This window comes from Carcharodon carcharias, chromosome 2 (assembly GCF_017639515.1).
Source record: "Carcharodon carcharias isolate sCarCar2 chromosome 2, sCarCar2.pri, whole genome shotgun sequence".
Lineage (NCBI taxonomy): Eukaryota > Metazoa > Chordata > Chondrichthyes > Lamniformes > Lamnidae > Carcharodon > Carcharodon carcharias.
Window position 1 is genome coordinate 135,283,116 of NC_054468.1, and position 15,847 is coordinate 135,298,962.

Here is a 15,847-nt window from a genome sequence, read left to right on the forward strand (position 1 = left end):
CACATGCTAATGGATTTTGTTATGCATTGATTCTTTCATTTAGTTTTAATTGGTCTTGTCCTTTGTACGTAATTAATCTTAATAATAGAACAATGAGCTTGTTCAATGTATTCTTTTATGACTTTATATGTTGTATAACTTTGGTTTCTAAGCCCTCTTATAATCTGATTTAAATACATTCTTTTGTAGCCATTTTGTGCCTATATTTTAACTTAAGGTTTGTAAGAAGGAGTTATATTCAACATAAAAGCCCTTTGGGAATATACCTAGGCCAGGATTCTACGGCCCTGCCGTGGTGTATTCTCCCCCAGCGGATATGGTGAACCATTTGAATCTCCATTCAGTTCGGCAGGACCATAGTATGCCGCAGGTGGGAGGGGCCATAAAATCCTGGCCCTAGTAGTAACCTGTGTGAGTTTAAAGACCAACCTTCTGATAAAACTACTGATTAATTAATAGTTAGTCAACTATAACTGAGACTCAATCTTAATTTTTGGTCTTGGGTCCAACTATTCAGCGTTACGTCCACAGGGAAGCGCTATGCGCTCCCTCTGCAGATGGGGTGGGATGGTGGGGGGCGGGGGGTGGAACCCCAAAATTGAGAGTGCGCTCTTTAGCGCATGCGCACGAAAGAGTGCACTCATCTCCCTGAGGCCTAGTGCAGCATCAGGGAGATTGGCTCTACATGTAAAAAAGATAATAGTAGAAAAATAAAATTTCCCTTACACGTCCCCTCATTTGACAATATCACATGAGTTGGGACATGTCCATAATTTTTACACAATCTTTATTAAAATTTTTTAAAGCCTACATGAAACCTCATCCAGCCGGTGGATGAGGTTTCATGTTTTTTCTAGTTCCCGCCGGGGCTCCTGACCTTCCCGCCAACCTTAACGTTGGACGGGCAGGTCCTTTAATACTTAATTGATCGTGTCAATGGCCTCAATTGGCCATTCACAGGTTGGCGGGAATGCAGCTGATTTTGCTGCACTTCCGCCTTCCTGAAAATTTTAATTGGGCGCGGTGACGTCGGGAGTTCCCCCCGATGTCACTGCGCATCATTTTACACATTGGCGAGCAGGACCCGCCCCCACTCGCCGACTCATAAAATTCAGCCCCAAATCTTAATGTGCTTCAAGAGGATACCAGACAGGTTCTTGTCAACAAATGGAATTTAGGGTTTTTAGAAATATAACGGGGAATGCTGTTGTTGCAATTATGAGGTTTATAACATTATTTTATTTTGGAATGTATCTTTAAATGTAGGTTAAAATTAAGGGAGTCATGTGACTATTCCAAATTCTGCCTGACACCAAGCCTGACTAAGTCAGGGGACATGTTGAGCCAGATGTGAAATTCTAGCACCTGAGAACAAAAGATAAGGGCAGCTGTGCTCACATTAAATAGACTTGCAGGCTCCGAGCTTTTGGGCAGAAGGAAACAGAGTGGAAAAAAACAGCATTTGGTGTGGTCAGCAGAGAGAAGAGGCTGCAAGTTCTTTGTAAGCTACTGAAGCTGGGTGTGTCAGGGAGATACTCTCTACTGAAGAGATGTATTCTTCAGCTATCTAATCTAGGGGATTCATCCTGGCATGGTTAGGGGGTCAGGGAGAATCATTGAAGCAGGCTTTATGGACAATAGAGGGATAGTAGAGGATTTGGGAAATCCTCCGAAAACTAGGGAAGCATCTGGAGAGGGTCATTCAAAGTTACTACTCAGTGAAATGGGAAACCGTGAACCCAATGGAATCTGGAAGCGATTGGTGGACTGTTTGCTTTAAGGACTGTAATTCTATGGAGAGTATGATATGTGATAGGTATAAAAGAGGAACATTCTCAACCTGAAACCACCCTGTCACATGACAGAGGCTTGAGCTGTTTGAACTCCTTTAACTATACAGTTTTTGAATCTTATCTTCAGTTGCGGTTTTAACATCTGAAGAAAATTGGACTCCAGGCTAGCACCTTGTCTCTGACTTCCATCTCTCTCAAAGTCTGATCTCCAGAAAGATCCCTGTATTTCACCTGCAGAGTGTACTAATACCCAAGATACAAGAAATACTTTGCTGCATCTTCGACGGATTCAATCTGCAACCGAGTTCCTAGCACCAAGACCAGGAATTCTGCCAGACAAAGCCACCTAAAAGAAGCTTCCTTGGACATTGATTTTGGACTCTGGACTCACACAAAACCATAATTCTTATTTTTATTGTGGCCTTTTTCATGAACACTTTTCTTTCCCATATCCCTCTTTTATTGCATGAATGCAAAAGGGGTGGATGTTGCGAAACCCCTTCCCACATTTTGTGTGTGTGGGTAGAATTTTTAGTTCAGTGGGCACCCGCAATCGGTGGGTCCGGGAACAGCTGAGGAATGGACCGCCAACCGTAATCGGCCCGCAACTGCGATTTCACGCTGGCAGAAGGGCGCTAAAATGCTCAATGCTGCCGGAGTGTGGGCGGGAGAAGGGCGAGCTCTGAAGTCAGTGCGGGCGCAGGGAAGAATGCACAGAAAGCTCCTTGAAGGCAGAGAGCTGCCTCAAGGTGAAGAATTCAAAAGCAACATAAGATTTTAAAATGCTGAAAAAAATGTCCACGCGTCGGAATCAGTCATCTGAACATATGGATGATGAAGATTCTGTCCGAACATTTTAATTTAATAAAAAATTAATTTCGGAAACCTCATCCCGCCCTTGGATGTGGTTTCCTCAAAAAGGCAAAGGCCACCTGGCTGATTTGCCCGCCCGCCAAATGTAACATTGAAAGGGCAATGAAAAATCTCTGGTAATTACGATGTAAATGACATTAATAGGCCACTTAATTGTTGGCAGGCGCATTGCCGACTCTTGCGCATGCCCCCCAACTGAAATATCGCACGAGTGCGCAATGACGTTGGGATGCTCACCTGATGTCATCACGTGCTATTTCACGCTCGAGCCGGTCAGGTGTGTGCCCGCCTGCTCAGTAAAAAATTCTGCCCTGTGGGTGTCAAATAAACGACTCCTCTCATTTTACCTTATCTTGAGTTTGCTGTGGGGTTATTAATAGAGGATTGGGATAACTCCAAAACTGAAGGGTTGGGGAAAATACGCCACCATTTATAAAGGGGGATATCAGAAATCAAAAACGCCTTTCTGTTTATAGATGGCTAGTGAGTGAAGAAATCAGGGCTGTTTAAATTAATCCCTCTCCTGACTGTAACATTACAGTAAAATCTTAAAACATGAAATCCTGTTGTCTTATAATTTTTAGCTATTAATTGGAAGTTTGAATTTCTTCCTAATAGTTATGGGGATTGTAACACTGTGTAAAGCTGGGGGCTGGATGGAGCTGATGTCTTCTCCTGCCTGAAACTGGTATGAGATAATTTGCATAATGAGTTCTATGAAATTCAGCAGAAAAGAACTACTGCAAATTAAGAAATGTAGATACTGCAGTACGGCTTTGCAAACAAATCTAACTTGTTCAAACACAATCAATGCCAGTTTTACAATGGAAGTTTGAAAGAAGCAAACAGCATAGGTGTTCATTTTGATGAGCAGAGCAAAGAAAGTGAAGAGCTAGGATAACACATGGAATTCACATTGATACCTAGTAAATTCAGTTTGCATTAAAGATAATAACTTCTCCCTCCTCTTGGGATGGTAAGAGGTCCCCTGGCGCTATTCCAAAGAGTAACAGGGGGTTCCTTCCAGGTATCGTGGGCAATATTTAGCTCTCGGCAGCATCAAAAAAGACACACACTATCTCCTCGTTACCGCATTGTTGTCTGGCGTTTGCAAGTTACCTGCGCGTCGGCGACATTAGAGCAGTGAACACATTTCAAACGTACTTCTTTGGCTGGAAAGTGCTTTCAGATTCGTGGCAATGATCAAATGCGCTCTCTAAATGTGTCGCTGTTTTAACATATTGAGCCTTGACGAGAGTGCACAAAAAAATCAATTACCCCAAAGTGCAATGTTGAACATGAATTTGCATTTCGTGCAAGATTTGCAGCTGGCATGAGCGATGCTTGTTGCAGTCAATATTTTGGCATTGTAAAGAAAGATTTCCATGATTTTGGTCTCTTGAAATTGGTGTCTTTTCATATTCTGAGTCTTTAGGAGAACTGTTAGTTTGTCACCATGGCTTCAGGAGAGGGCTCTCGCTTCTCACCAAGGATATTGTACCTGCTGCTTCATAAGCTCCCAATTCTCTTCAGTTCGTTAAAATCTTTCGCCTTTTACTAAAGATTCCCTCATACTGATGGCCACCTTTGTGTGTGGCTGCATCAAGCGGTGCGTAGACCCTCAGTATGCAAACACCAAGTGTCACTACATGCTGAGGTTCTACCTGTCCCCGGTGTTGCGAAGGATGGGTCTGGCCACGCTGCCGCAGAACGCTCCAAGTAGTTGGACTGTGCCGTACCACCTGTCCCTCGTGGAAAAATTTATGCAGAGAAACACCTTTGACCACAAGTCCGTCAGGCAGTGGTCGGCACATAACGTCTTAAAGGCCCTGAGGGAAAAGGAGAGGGTGGATCCTGTGGGATGGTTCCCTGAGCAGACTGACAAAGTCACTTCGCAGAATGCCTCATTGCCAGAGCTTTCCAACAAGCACCAAGACGTAGCTTGGCTGGTGGTGAGAAAGGCCCTCCCTGTAAGATCCTTCCTACATGCCAGGAGTCTCACCCCCTCCTCACGTTGCCCTCGAGGTGGCTGTGGTGGGGAAGAGACCGTTGTTCACCTCCTTGTAGATTGTTCTTTGCGAAGAAGGTCTGGAGAGAGATGCAGTGGTTTCTGTTGAGGTTCATCCTGAGCAGTTCTGTGACACAGGACTCTGCTCTATGGGCTGTTCCCAGGGACACGCACCGAGACAAACAGCAACTGCTGGAGGATCATCAACTCGGTGAAAGACGCTCTTTGGTCTGCCCGAAACTTGTTGGTTTTCCAGCGCAAAGAGTTGTCCCCGACCAAGTGTTGCAGACTGGCACATTCCAAGGTCCAGGACTACGTGCTGAGAGACACAGTTAAGCTTGGGGCAGCTGCCGCAAAGGCGCAATGGGGAAGGGTCGCTGCCTAAGACCTTTCTGCCACAGTGCACTGGGGGGCTGGGAACTGTAAAGAGCCCCTCAGTGTGTACAGATTAAAATGTATGTCTGCCAGTGATTATAATATTCATTGTTTGTACTGATACACCTTGTGATTCATGTTGTAAAAGTTGAACCTGATTGTATTTTTGTAATGGTGATTTTGAAATGGTTCAAAATGTTTTTGAAGATTTATGAATAAAGTGTATTTTTGCAAAAAAAAGCCTTTTCCTAAAGATTTCCGTGGAGAGAATGGATTGAGAGTTTTGAAGCAATTTTTGAATGCCTGACGTCAGTCAGGTTTTCTTGTCCAATGTGCAAACACAGATGCCATTCAAGCTATTTTTTCTGCCTCAGTACTTCTTCTGCTTATCAGTAGTGTTCCAGCACATTACAATGCACAGCATTATTACAGCAGCCTTTCCAAAAAAGACACCATGAATCTATGCACTTTCCCAATGCAGATGCTGTCATGATGCTAGTTCTTTTCACTCTTGATGCTTTCTTCCTTCTGTGTTTCACATTCCCCTCATAGCTGAGCCCTCAACTGTGTCTCCGCGTGCCTTGATAATTCTGCAAGCAAGCTCCTCATATTGAAAACAACACCCAGAGATTGCGTCAGCTACCGGATTGATCAATTGCCTCCACAGGCCACTTCTCGTCTTCAAAGCACCAGTATAGTACGACTCCTTGCTTTAGTTTGTAACAACAAACAAATGTATTGCACACTACTGAACAAGCAAGGAAATAACAGAAGTTTAAGACGTACCTTTTCAACGTTCATGCATAACTTTCCTAACTCCATGTTTAAGGGAAACCAGTAAATGTTCTGCAAAGATAAAAGCAAAATACTGCGGATACTGGAAATCTGAAACAAAAACAAAAATATCAGGAAAAACTCAGCAGGTCTGACAGCATTTGTGGAGAGGAAGTCAGAGTTATCATTTCCAGTCCGTATGACTTTTCATCAGACCTCCATCAGAATTGGTCTGCAAAGCTGCGCTAAACTGAGCGTAATCCACTGCCAGATTTTACCGATTTGTTTGGCTTTACTTCAACATCTATGAGTGCTCTCTTCTTGAATGAAAGACTTCGTGGCATCCAGGTGCATTATCTTTGAAGGCTCCCAAGCGAAAGTCATTCATTGAAAGGCTTTTGTTTGCAATGTACAAAGTATCCAATCAATTCATAGTTAGCTTCTTATCAGACACGTCAAGATAAAGAGAGACTTGCATTATTTATCACTTCTCAAGGCCTCTGGATGTCCCAAATGTCGTCACAGCTAATCACGTGTTTGTGACGTCTAGTCACTTGTGATGTAGGAAATGCGGCAAATAATGTGCACACAACAAACAGCAATGTGGGATAATCACCAGGTAAAATGTTGTCATGAAGTGGATTCTAGACAAAACGTTGCTCACGCTACTGGGGGAGAACATGCTGCTCATATCTGAACAGAATAACCAGCACGGTTTCTTTTGAACTGTATACCTTCAGTCCACTCTCCAGAAACCTGAGCTGAGACAAGCAACTTGGAAGTTGAAACTTTGTTCGAGCTAAGTGAGGGTGTTATATCTGTCAGTGAAGCTGCTTCTTCAGAACTTTTCCATTGTGACTGAATAAATCGGACCAATGCCAAGCATCACTCAGAGATCCAGGTTACATTTTGCCCCAAATGTTTCGGTGTTCCACATGTGACTAGGCATGCCTGCGTTTTAGCTTTTAAATGCAGCTTTCATACAAAAGTACAAGCTTGTGCTGTAACACTCATGCCTCTCACTTGCAGTATTGTAATTTCAAGACAAGTTGCAAGGTTGGAGTGCAAAAATGCAGTTGACACACAAGTGATTTACTGAGGGTGTGCTGCGCTCTCAGAACTGCTATGACGTGCATTTTACGTGAATCTGAAGCCACATCTCCCTTCTCTTGGGATGGTAAGAGGTCCCCTGGCGCTATTCCAATGAATAACAGGAGGCTCCTCTCTGCTGTCATGGGCAATATTTAGCTCTCGGTCAGCATCAAAAAAGACACACACTATCTCCTCTTTACCGCATTGCTGTCTGGTGTTTGCAAGTTACCTGCGCGTTGGCAACATTAGAGCAGTGAACACATTTCAAACGTACTTCTTTGGCTGGAAAGTGTTTTCAGATTCGTGGCAATGATCAAACGCGCTCTCTAAATGTGTCACTGTTTTAACATATTGAGCCTTGACAAGAGTGCACAAAAAAATCAATTACCCCAAAGTGCAATGTTGAACATGAATTTGCATATCATGCAAGATTTGCAGCTGGCATGAGCGATGCTTGTTGCAGTCAATATTTTGGCATTGTAAAGAAAGATTTCCATGATTTTGGTCCCTTGAAATTGGTGTCTTTTCATATTCTGAGTCTTTAGGAGAACTGTTGGTTTGTCACCATGGCTTTAGGAAAGGGCTCTTGCTTCTCACCAAGGATACTTATCTGGCAGGGGAGAGACCCTCATCGCGGTTCTGCCAGGGAAAGAGCAATGGCTATAACCAGTCAAACCCCTTACCACGGATTACCTAACACCATCCGAGTCATGGTGAAGGGTAGCGAGCAAGGAACAGGAATGGATAGGACCTTCTTCACGAAGAGGATCCTATTCAAGCTGTGTGGTTTTGAGGCTGCGGATATTTACTGCCTACAGGATTTCCCCAGCGCTGGTTTCTTTGATGTGACCTTCAAGCAAGTGGCAGCTTGTGTCAAACTCCTGAAGGTGTTTGAGGAAAAGAAAGACCTGCCAGAAATGAATATCCTGACGGCGGAGCCCATCTTTGTTCTACCGTTGCATCGTGAACGGGTTGCGACGGTGCATCGGTACAACCCCTATGTCCCTGTCGCTGACGTGCTCACCTTCCTTACCAGGTACTTCGATAAGGTTGGGAGCTGCACTGAAGTTAAAGATAATTTGGGGATCTGGACATGTAAACGCCAGGTTAAGGTAACGCTCAAGACCGACGGTAAGGGAGCCGTTTTCCACCCCCCTTCCAGATTCGCTATTGGGGGAAGCGTGGTTACCTTGTCTATGCTGGGCAACCCAAACTTTGTCGCTCTTGCGGCAAGTCTGGTCATGTGGTGGCCAATTGCAGTGCTGTCCTCTGCAAGAACTGCAAAAAGGAAGGGTACCAGTCAAGAGATTGTAAACAGGCTAAGTGCTCTAACCTGCGTGGCGAGGCAAGTCACCTCTACAAGACCTGCCCCAAACTTTGCCGTACTTATGCACAGGCAGCTAAAGCCAACGAGGGGGAAGCAGAAGAAATACCTCGTGTCACTCCAACCACCAAGGCCCCCAGGGAAAACATCGGGACAAAGGAGGACACAGAGAGAGACAAGGTGGAGGAAAAAATTGAGGCAGCAGACAGCCAATCAACAGCACTGCCCCCTGAACCTCCCACTCCTCAGGAGAGCGAATCAACGGAGGAGGAGGAGGCAGCAGTGGGAAAGCAGCAGGGGGAGTGGCAGCTGGTGAAGAGAGCCAAAAGGAAGAAGGGGCTAAAAAGAAACCAAGCCACTTCCCAGACAAGAGTCAAGAGGCGTCTCCTATCCGACACGGATAACAAGAGCAGCAGCTCTTCGGACGAAGAAGGGCCAGGGCGGCGCCAACAGAAGAAGCAGCAAAACGCTAGGGAGTTGGAGAATGAGACACCCAAGCTCCAGAACATTGGTGACAGTGAGGAGACCAGCGCACCCCACTTGGCCCACAACCCAAAGAGGCCAGTGCACCACAACCGCAGGAATCTGGGAGCAGTGAGGCGCTCAGCGCACCCCAGCTCCGGGAAGCTGGGAGCAGCAACGCCCCAGAAGGGGAGAGGATTGGAGAAGCTTCTCCAACAGAGGACATTTCAAACCCCGCACTCTGCATGGACCCCCAGATGCCACCCGAGCAGAACATCTCCAATGGGGAGGTTCAGGACGCTTTCCTCAGCCCATCCCAAGTGAAGCAATTTGAGCACACCACGGGCATGAAGGAACTCTCAGAGACAACAGAGACTAACTGCTTTAAAATGGGTGTAAAGATTGTAGCCATAAACGTGCGTAGCATTAAATCTACTATGCGATGTGTTGCGACCTTGGACTACCTTGCCAAGGTCAAAGCTGACCTGCTGTTTCTGCAGGAGTATGTGATACCGCACCTCAGCTCCTACAGGCAATGGTCACGATGGTGGTCCCATGGGCCATCGATCTGGTCGGGAGGAAACGACTCTCGTTCCTCCGGCCTGGGGATTCTGCTGCGGGGAGGCAGCTTCACTGTCTCCCAGGTTAAGGAGGTGGTGGGCGGGCGCCTCCTAGTAGCAGACATAATGTACAAGAATGCTCCACTCCGGTTAATTAACGTCTACGCCCCGTCACAAGGGGCTGAGCGGCTGGAGGTTTTTCAGCAGCTCCCACTGCTGCTGGCAACCTCCAGGCCAGTCATTCTGGGCGGTGACTTCAACTGCATCATCGATGCGGCTGGACGACCCGGCAGGACAGAAAGCAGATTGGACGCTACGTCCAGATCCCTGATGGAAACAGTAAAGGATGCCAAGCTGCACGACGTCTTCAGCAACCCTGCAGATGGAGCGCAGCGTTTATACACCTTGTCGCGGCCTGACGGGTCCGTCTGTTCCAGGATAGATTTCCTGTTTGTGTCCCGCGCATTCGCAGTCAGATCCACCGACATCAAGCCGGTGTTCTTCTCTGACCACTGCCTCCTACTGGCTGACTGTCACTTAGAGAAGGACCAGAGGGTTGGCAGGGGGGCATGGAAGCTAAACGTGAAACTGCTGACCCCAGATAACATTGAGGAGCTCAAGAGGGATTACAAAGGTTGGAGAACAATGAAACCCCACCTTGAGTCCCTGACACACTGGTGGGAAGCGATCAAGGGAAACATCAAGAGGTTTTTCGTCCTCAAAGGCACCCAGAAAGCTAGAAAGGAACAGAGGGAAATGTCCCGACTCCAGAAAAACATGCAGAACCTGCTCTGGCTGCGGTCGATGGGGGTCGATATCAAGGAGGAACTCCAAGAGGTGAAGAGCCAGCAAGCCTTGCTCTTTGCCTCGGAGGCCTCCAAGATCATCTTCCGTTCCAGAGTCCGCTCCGTGGAGCCGGATGAGACGTGCTCACGATTCTTCTTCCAAAAGGTACACAGAGAGAGCTCTGTAATCAGCAGCTTGAAGGTAGAAGATGGCTCAGTAAAGTCATCACAGTCCGACATTTTTAGGATCAGCAAATCCTTCTATGCCGGATTATATGAAGTGAAGCCCACAGACAGCACGGCCTCCCAGTCCTTCCTGTCCTCTATCACGGAGGTCTTAGATGACAGTACACGGGAGAGTCTGGAAAAAGCGCTAACTCCTGACGAACTGACTGAGGCCCTAGAGTCCATCGAGAAGAGTAAAACTCCCGGAAGCGACGGCTTGCCGGCGGAGTTGTATTCGGCTCTGTGGGACTGGATCGGCCCAGACCTGCTAGAAGTGTACGAGTTTATGCTCCTGGCCGGCAGTATGTCAGAATCCATGAGGAAAGGCATTATCACCCTCATCTACAAGCACAAGGGGGAAAGGGAGGAAATTAGAAATTGGTGACCCATTTCACTGTTGAATGTGGACTATAAAATTCTGTCCAAGGTCATCGCCAATCGGGTCAAATCCGCTCTGGAATTGGTGATCCACCCTGACCAGACCTGCACTGTGCCGGGCAGGAAGATCTCTGACAGCCTCGTGCTGCTCAGGGATACGATTGCCTATGTACAGGACAGGGGTGTGGATACCTGCCTCATCAGCCTGGATCAGGAGAAGGCCTTTGACAGAATATCGCACACCTACATGGTGGATGTGCTCTCCAAAATGGGGTTTGGGGAGGGAATTCGCAATTGGATCCAACTGCTCTACACTAACATCAGTAGTGCAGTCTCAATCAATGGGTGGGAATCAGATAGCTTTCCTATTAAATCTGGAGTCAGGCAGGGTTGCCATCTCTCGCCTGTTCTCTTCGTGTGTTGCATAGAACCCTTTGCTGAGTCCATCAGGAATGATCCGGGCATAAGCGGAGTGACGATCCCAGGTAGTGGAGGCACTCAGATCAAAGCCTCCCTCTACGTGGACGATGTCGCCGTCTTCTGCTCGGGTCCGCTGTCGGTGCACAGACTTATCCACATCTGCGACCAGTTCGAACTGGCCTCGGGAGCCAAGGTAAATCGTGGGAAGAGCGAGGCCATGTTCTTTGGGAAATGGGCTGACCGATCCTTTGACCCCTTCACTGTCAGGGCTGATGGCCTGAAGGTGCTGGGGATATGGTTCGGAGGGACCGGGGCATGCGTTGGAAACTGGAAGGAGCGAGTGTCTATGGTGAAAAGAAAACTGGGCATGTGGGAGTGACGCTCCCTCTCCATTACAGGTAAGAACCTGGTCATCAGGTGTGAGGCACTCTCGCTGTTGCTGTACGTGGCGCAGGTCTGGCCCATTCCACACTCCTGTGTGGTGGCGATCATCCGAGCCATATTCCGCTTTATCTGGAGGTCAAAAATGGATCGTGTCCGCAGGGACGCGATGTACAAGCCTCTAGATAAAGGGGGAAAAAACGTGCCCAACATCGCCCTCATAATGATGGCCACATTTGTGTGTGGCTGCATCAAGCGGTGCGTAGACCCTCAGTATGCAAACACCAAGTGTCACTACATGCTGAGGTTCTACCTGTCCCCGGTGTTGCGAAGGATGGGTCTGGCCATGCTGCCGCGCAACGCTCCAAGTAGTTGGACTGTGCCGTACCACTTGTCCCTCGTGGGAAAATTTATGCAGAGAAACACCTTCGACCACAAGTCCATCAGGCAGTGGTCGGCACGTAACGTCTTAAAGGCCCTGAGGGAAGAGGAGATGGTGGATCCTGTGGGATGGTTCCCTGAGCAGACTGACAAAGTCATTTGGCAGAATGCCTCATCACCAGAACTTTCCAACAAACACCAAGATGTAGCTTGGCTGGTGGTGAGAAAGGCCCTCCCTGTAAGATCCTTCCTACACGCCAGGAGTCTCACCCCCTCCTCACGTTGCCCTCGAGGTGACTGTGGTGGGGAAGAGACCGTTGTTCACCTCCTTGTAGATTGTGTCTTTGCGAAGAAGGTCTGGAGAGAGATGCAGTGGTTTCTGTTGAGGTTCATCCTGAGCAGTTCTGTGACACAGGACTCTGTGCTCTGCGGGCTGTTCCCAGGGACACACACCGAGACAAACATCAACTGCAGCTGGAGGATCATCAACTCGGTGAAAGACGCTCTTTGGTCTGCCTGAAACTTGTTGGTTTTCCAGCACAAAGAGTTGTCCCCGACCGAGTGTTGCAGACTGGCACATTCCAAGGTCCAGGACTACGTGCTGAGGGACACAGTTAAGCTTGGGGCAGCTGCCACAAAGGCGCAATGGGGAAGGGTCGCTGCCTAAGACCTTTCTGCCACAGTGCACTGGGGGGGCTGGGAACTGTAAAGAGCCCCTCAGGCTGTACAGATTAACATGAATGTCTGCCAATGATTGAAATATTCATTGTTTGTTCTGATACACCTTGTGATTCATGTTGTAAAAGTTGAACCTGTTTGTATTTTTGTAATGGTGATTTGAAATGGTTCGAAATGTTTTTGAAGATTTATGACTAAAGTATATTTTTGCAAAAAAAAAAAACACCTTTTACTAATGATTACTTACCTGGCTGGGGAGATACCTTGATCGTGTTTCTGCCAGGGAAAGATCAACGAGCAATGGCTATAACCAGTCGAACTCCTTACTATGGGTTATCTAACACCATCCGAGTCATGGTGAAGGGCAGCGAGCAAGGAACAGGAATGGATAGGACCTTCTTCACCAAGAGGATCCTATTCAAGCTGTGTGGTTTCGAGGCTGCGGAGATCTACTGCCTACAGGACTTCCCCAGCGCTGGATTTTTTGATGTCACTTTCAAGCAAGTGGCAGCTTGTGTCAAGCTCCTGAAGGTGTTTGAGGAGAAGAAAGACCTGCCAGAGATGAAGATCCTGACGGCGGAGCCGCTCTTTGTTCTACCGTTGCAACGAGAACGGGTAGCGACGGTGCATCTTTACAAACCCTTCGTCCCTGTCACTGACGTGCTCACCTTCCTTACCAGGTACTTCAATAAGTTTGGGAGCTGCACCGCGGTTAGAGATGATTTGGGGATCTGGACATGTCAGTGTCAGGTTAAGGTAACGCTCAAGACCGACGGTAAGGGAGCCATCTTCCACCCTCCTTCCAGATTCGCTATTGGGGGAAGCCGTGGTTACCTTGTCTATGCTGGGCAACCCAAACTTTGTCGCTCATGTGGCAAGTCTGGTCATGTGGTGGCCAACTGCAGCGCCGTCCTCCGCAAGAACTACAAAAAGGAAGGGTACCAGACAAAAGATTGTAAACAGGCTAAGTGCTGCAACCTGTGTGGTGAGGTAAGTCACCTCTACAAGACCTGCCCCAAACGTTGCCGTACTTATGCACAGGCAGCCAAAGCCAACGAGGGGGAAGCAGAAGAAATGCCTCATGTCACTCCAACCACCAAGGCCCCCAGGGAGAACAACGGGACAAAGGAGGACACGGAGAGAGACAAGGTGGAGGAAAATATTGGGGCAACAGACAGCCAATCAACAGCACTGCCCCCTGAACCTCCCACTCCTCAGGAGAGCGAATCAACGGAGGAGGAGAAAGCAGCAGTGGGAAAGCAGCAGGGGGATTGGCAGGTGGTGAAGAGAGCCAAAAGGAAGAAGGGGCTAAAAAGAAACCAAGCCACTTCCCAGACAAGAGTCAAGAGGCGTCTCCTATCCGACACGGATAACAAGAGCAGCAGCTCTTCGGACAAAGAAGTGCCAGGGCGGCGCCAACAGAAAAAGCGACAAAACGCTAAGGAGTTGGAGAATGAGACACCTGATCTTCAGAACATTGGTGACAATGAGGAGACCAGCGCACCCCCAACTTTGCCCACAACCCAAAGAGGCCAGTGCACCACAACCCCAGGAATCTGGGAGCAGTGAGGCGCTCAGCGCACCCCAGCTCCGGGAAGCTGGGAGCAGCAACGCCCCAGAGGGGGAGAGGATTGGAGAAGCTTCCCCAACAGAGGACATTTCAAACCCCGCTCTCTGCACAGACCCCCAGATGCCACCCGAGCAGAACATCTCCAATGGGGAGGTTCAGGACGCTTTCCTCAGCCCATCCCAAGTGAAGCAATTTGAGCACACCACGAGCATGAAGGAACTCTCAGAGACAACAGGTTTGGTAAGCGACTAACTGCTTTAAAATGGGTGTAAAGATTGTATCCATAAATGTGCGTAGCATTAAATCTACTATGCGATGTGTTGCGACCTTGGACTACCTTGCCAAGGTCAAAGCTGACCTGCTGTTTCTACAGGAGTGTGCGATACCGCACCTCAGCTCCTACAGGCAATGGTCACGATGGTGGTCCCATGGGCCATCGATCTGGTCGGGAGGAAACGACTCTCGTTCCTCCGGCCTGGGGATTCTGCTGCGGGGAGGCAGCTTCACTGTCTCCCAGGTTAAGGAAGTGGTGGGCGGGCGCCTCCTCGTAGCAGACGTAATGTTCTAGAATGCTCCACTCCGGTTAATTAACGTCTACGCCCCGTCACAAGGGGCTGAGCAGCTGGAGGTTTTTCAGCAGCTCCCACTGCTGCTGGCAACCTCCAGGCCAGTCATTCTGGGCGGTGACTTCAACTGCATCATCGATGTGGCTGGACGATCCGGCATGGCCGACAGCAGATTGGACACTACATCCAGATCCCTGATGGAAACAGTAAAGGATGCCAAGCTGCACGACGTCTTCAGCAACCCTGCAGATGGAGCGCAGCGTAGATACACCTGGTCGCGGCCTGACGGGTCCGTCTGTTCCAGGATAGATTTCCTGTTTGTGTCCCGTGCATTTGCAGTCAGATCCACCGACGTCAAGCCGGTGTTCTTCTCTGACCACTGCCTCCTACTGGCTGACTGTCACTTAGAGAAGGACCAGAGGGTTGGCAGGGGGGCATGGAAGCTAAACGTGAAACTGCTGACCCCAGAGAACATTGAGGAGCTCAAGAGGGATTACAAAGGTTGGAGAACAATGAAACCCCACTTTGAGTCCCTGACACACTGGTGGGAAGCGATCAAGGGAAACATGAAGAGGTTTTTCATCCTCAAAGGCACCCAGAAAGCTAGAAAGGAACAGAGGGAAATGTCCCGACTCCAGAAAAACATGCAGAATCTGCTTCTGGCTGCAGTCGATGGGGGTCGATATCAAGGAGGAACTCTAAGAGGTGAAGAGCCAGTAAGCCTCGCTCTTTGCCTCGGAGGCCTCCAAGATCATCTTCGGTTCCAGAGTCCGCTCCGTGGAGCAGGACGAGACGTGCTCACGTTTCTTCTTCCAAAAGGTACACAGAGAGAGCTCTGTGATCAGCAGCCTGAAGGAAGAAGACAGCTCAGTAAAGTCATCACAGTCCGACATTTTGAGGATCAGCTAATCCTTTTATGCCGGATTGTATGACGTGAAGCCCACAGACAGCACAGCCTCCCAGTCCTTCCTGTCCTCTATCACGGAGGTCTTAGATGACAGTACACGGGAGAGTCTGGACAAAGCGCTAACTCCTGACGGACTGACTGAGGCCATTGAGTCCTTCGAGAAGAGTAAAACTCCCGGAAGCGACGGCTTGCCGGCGGAGTTGTATTCGGTTCTGTGGGACTGGATCGGCCCAGACCTGCTAGAAGCGTACGAGTTTATGCTCCTGGCCGGCAGTATGTCAGAATCCATGAGGAA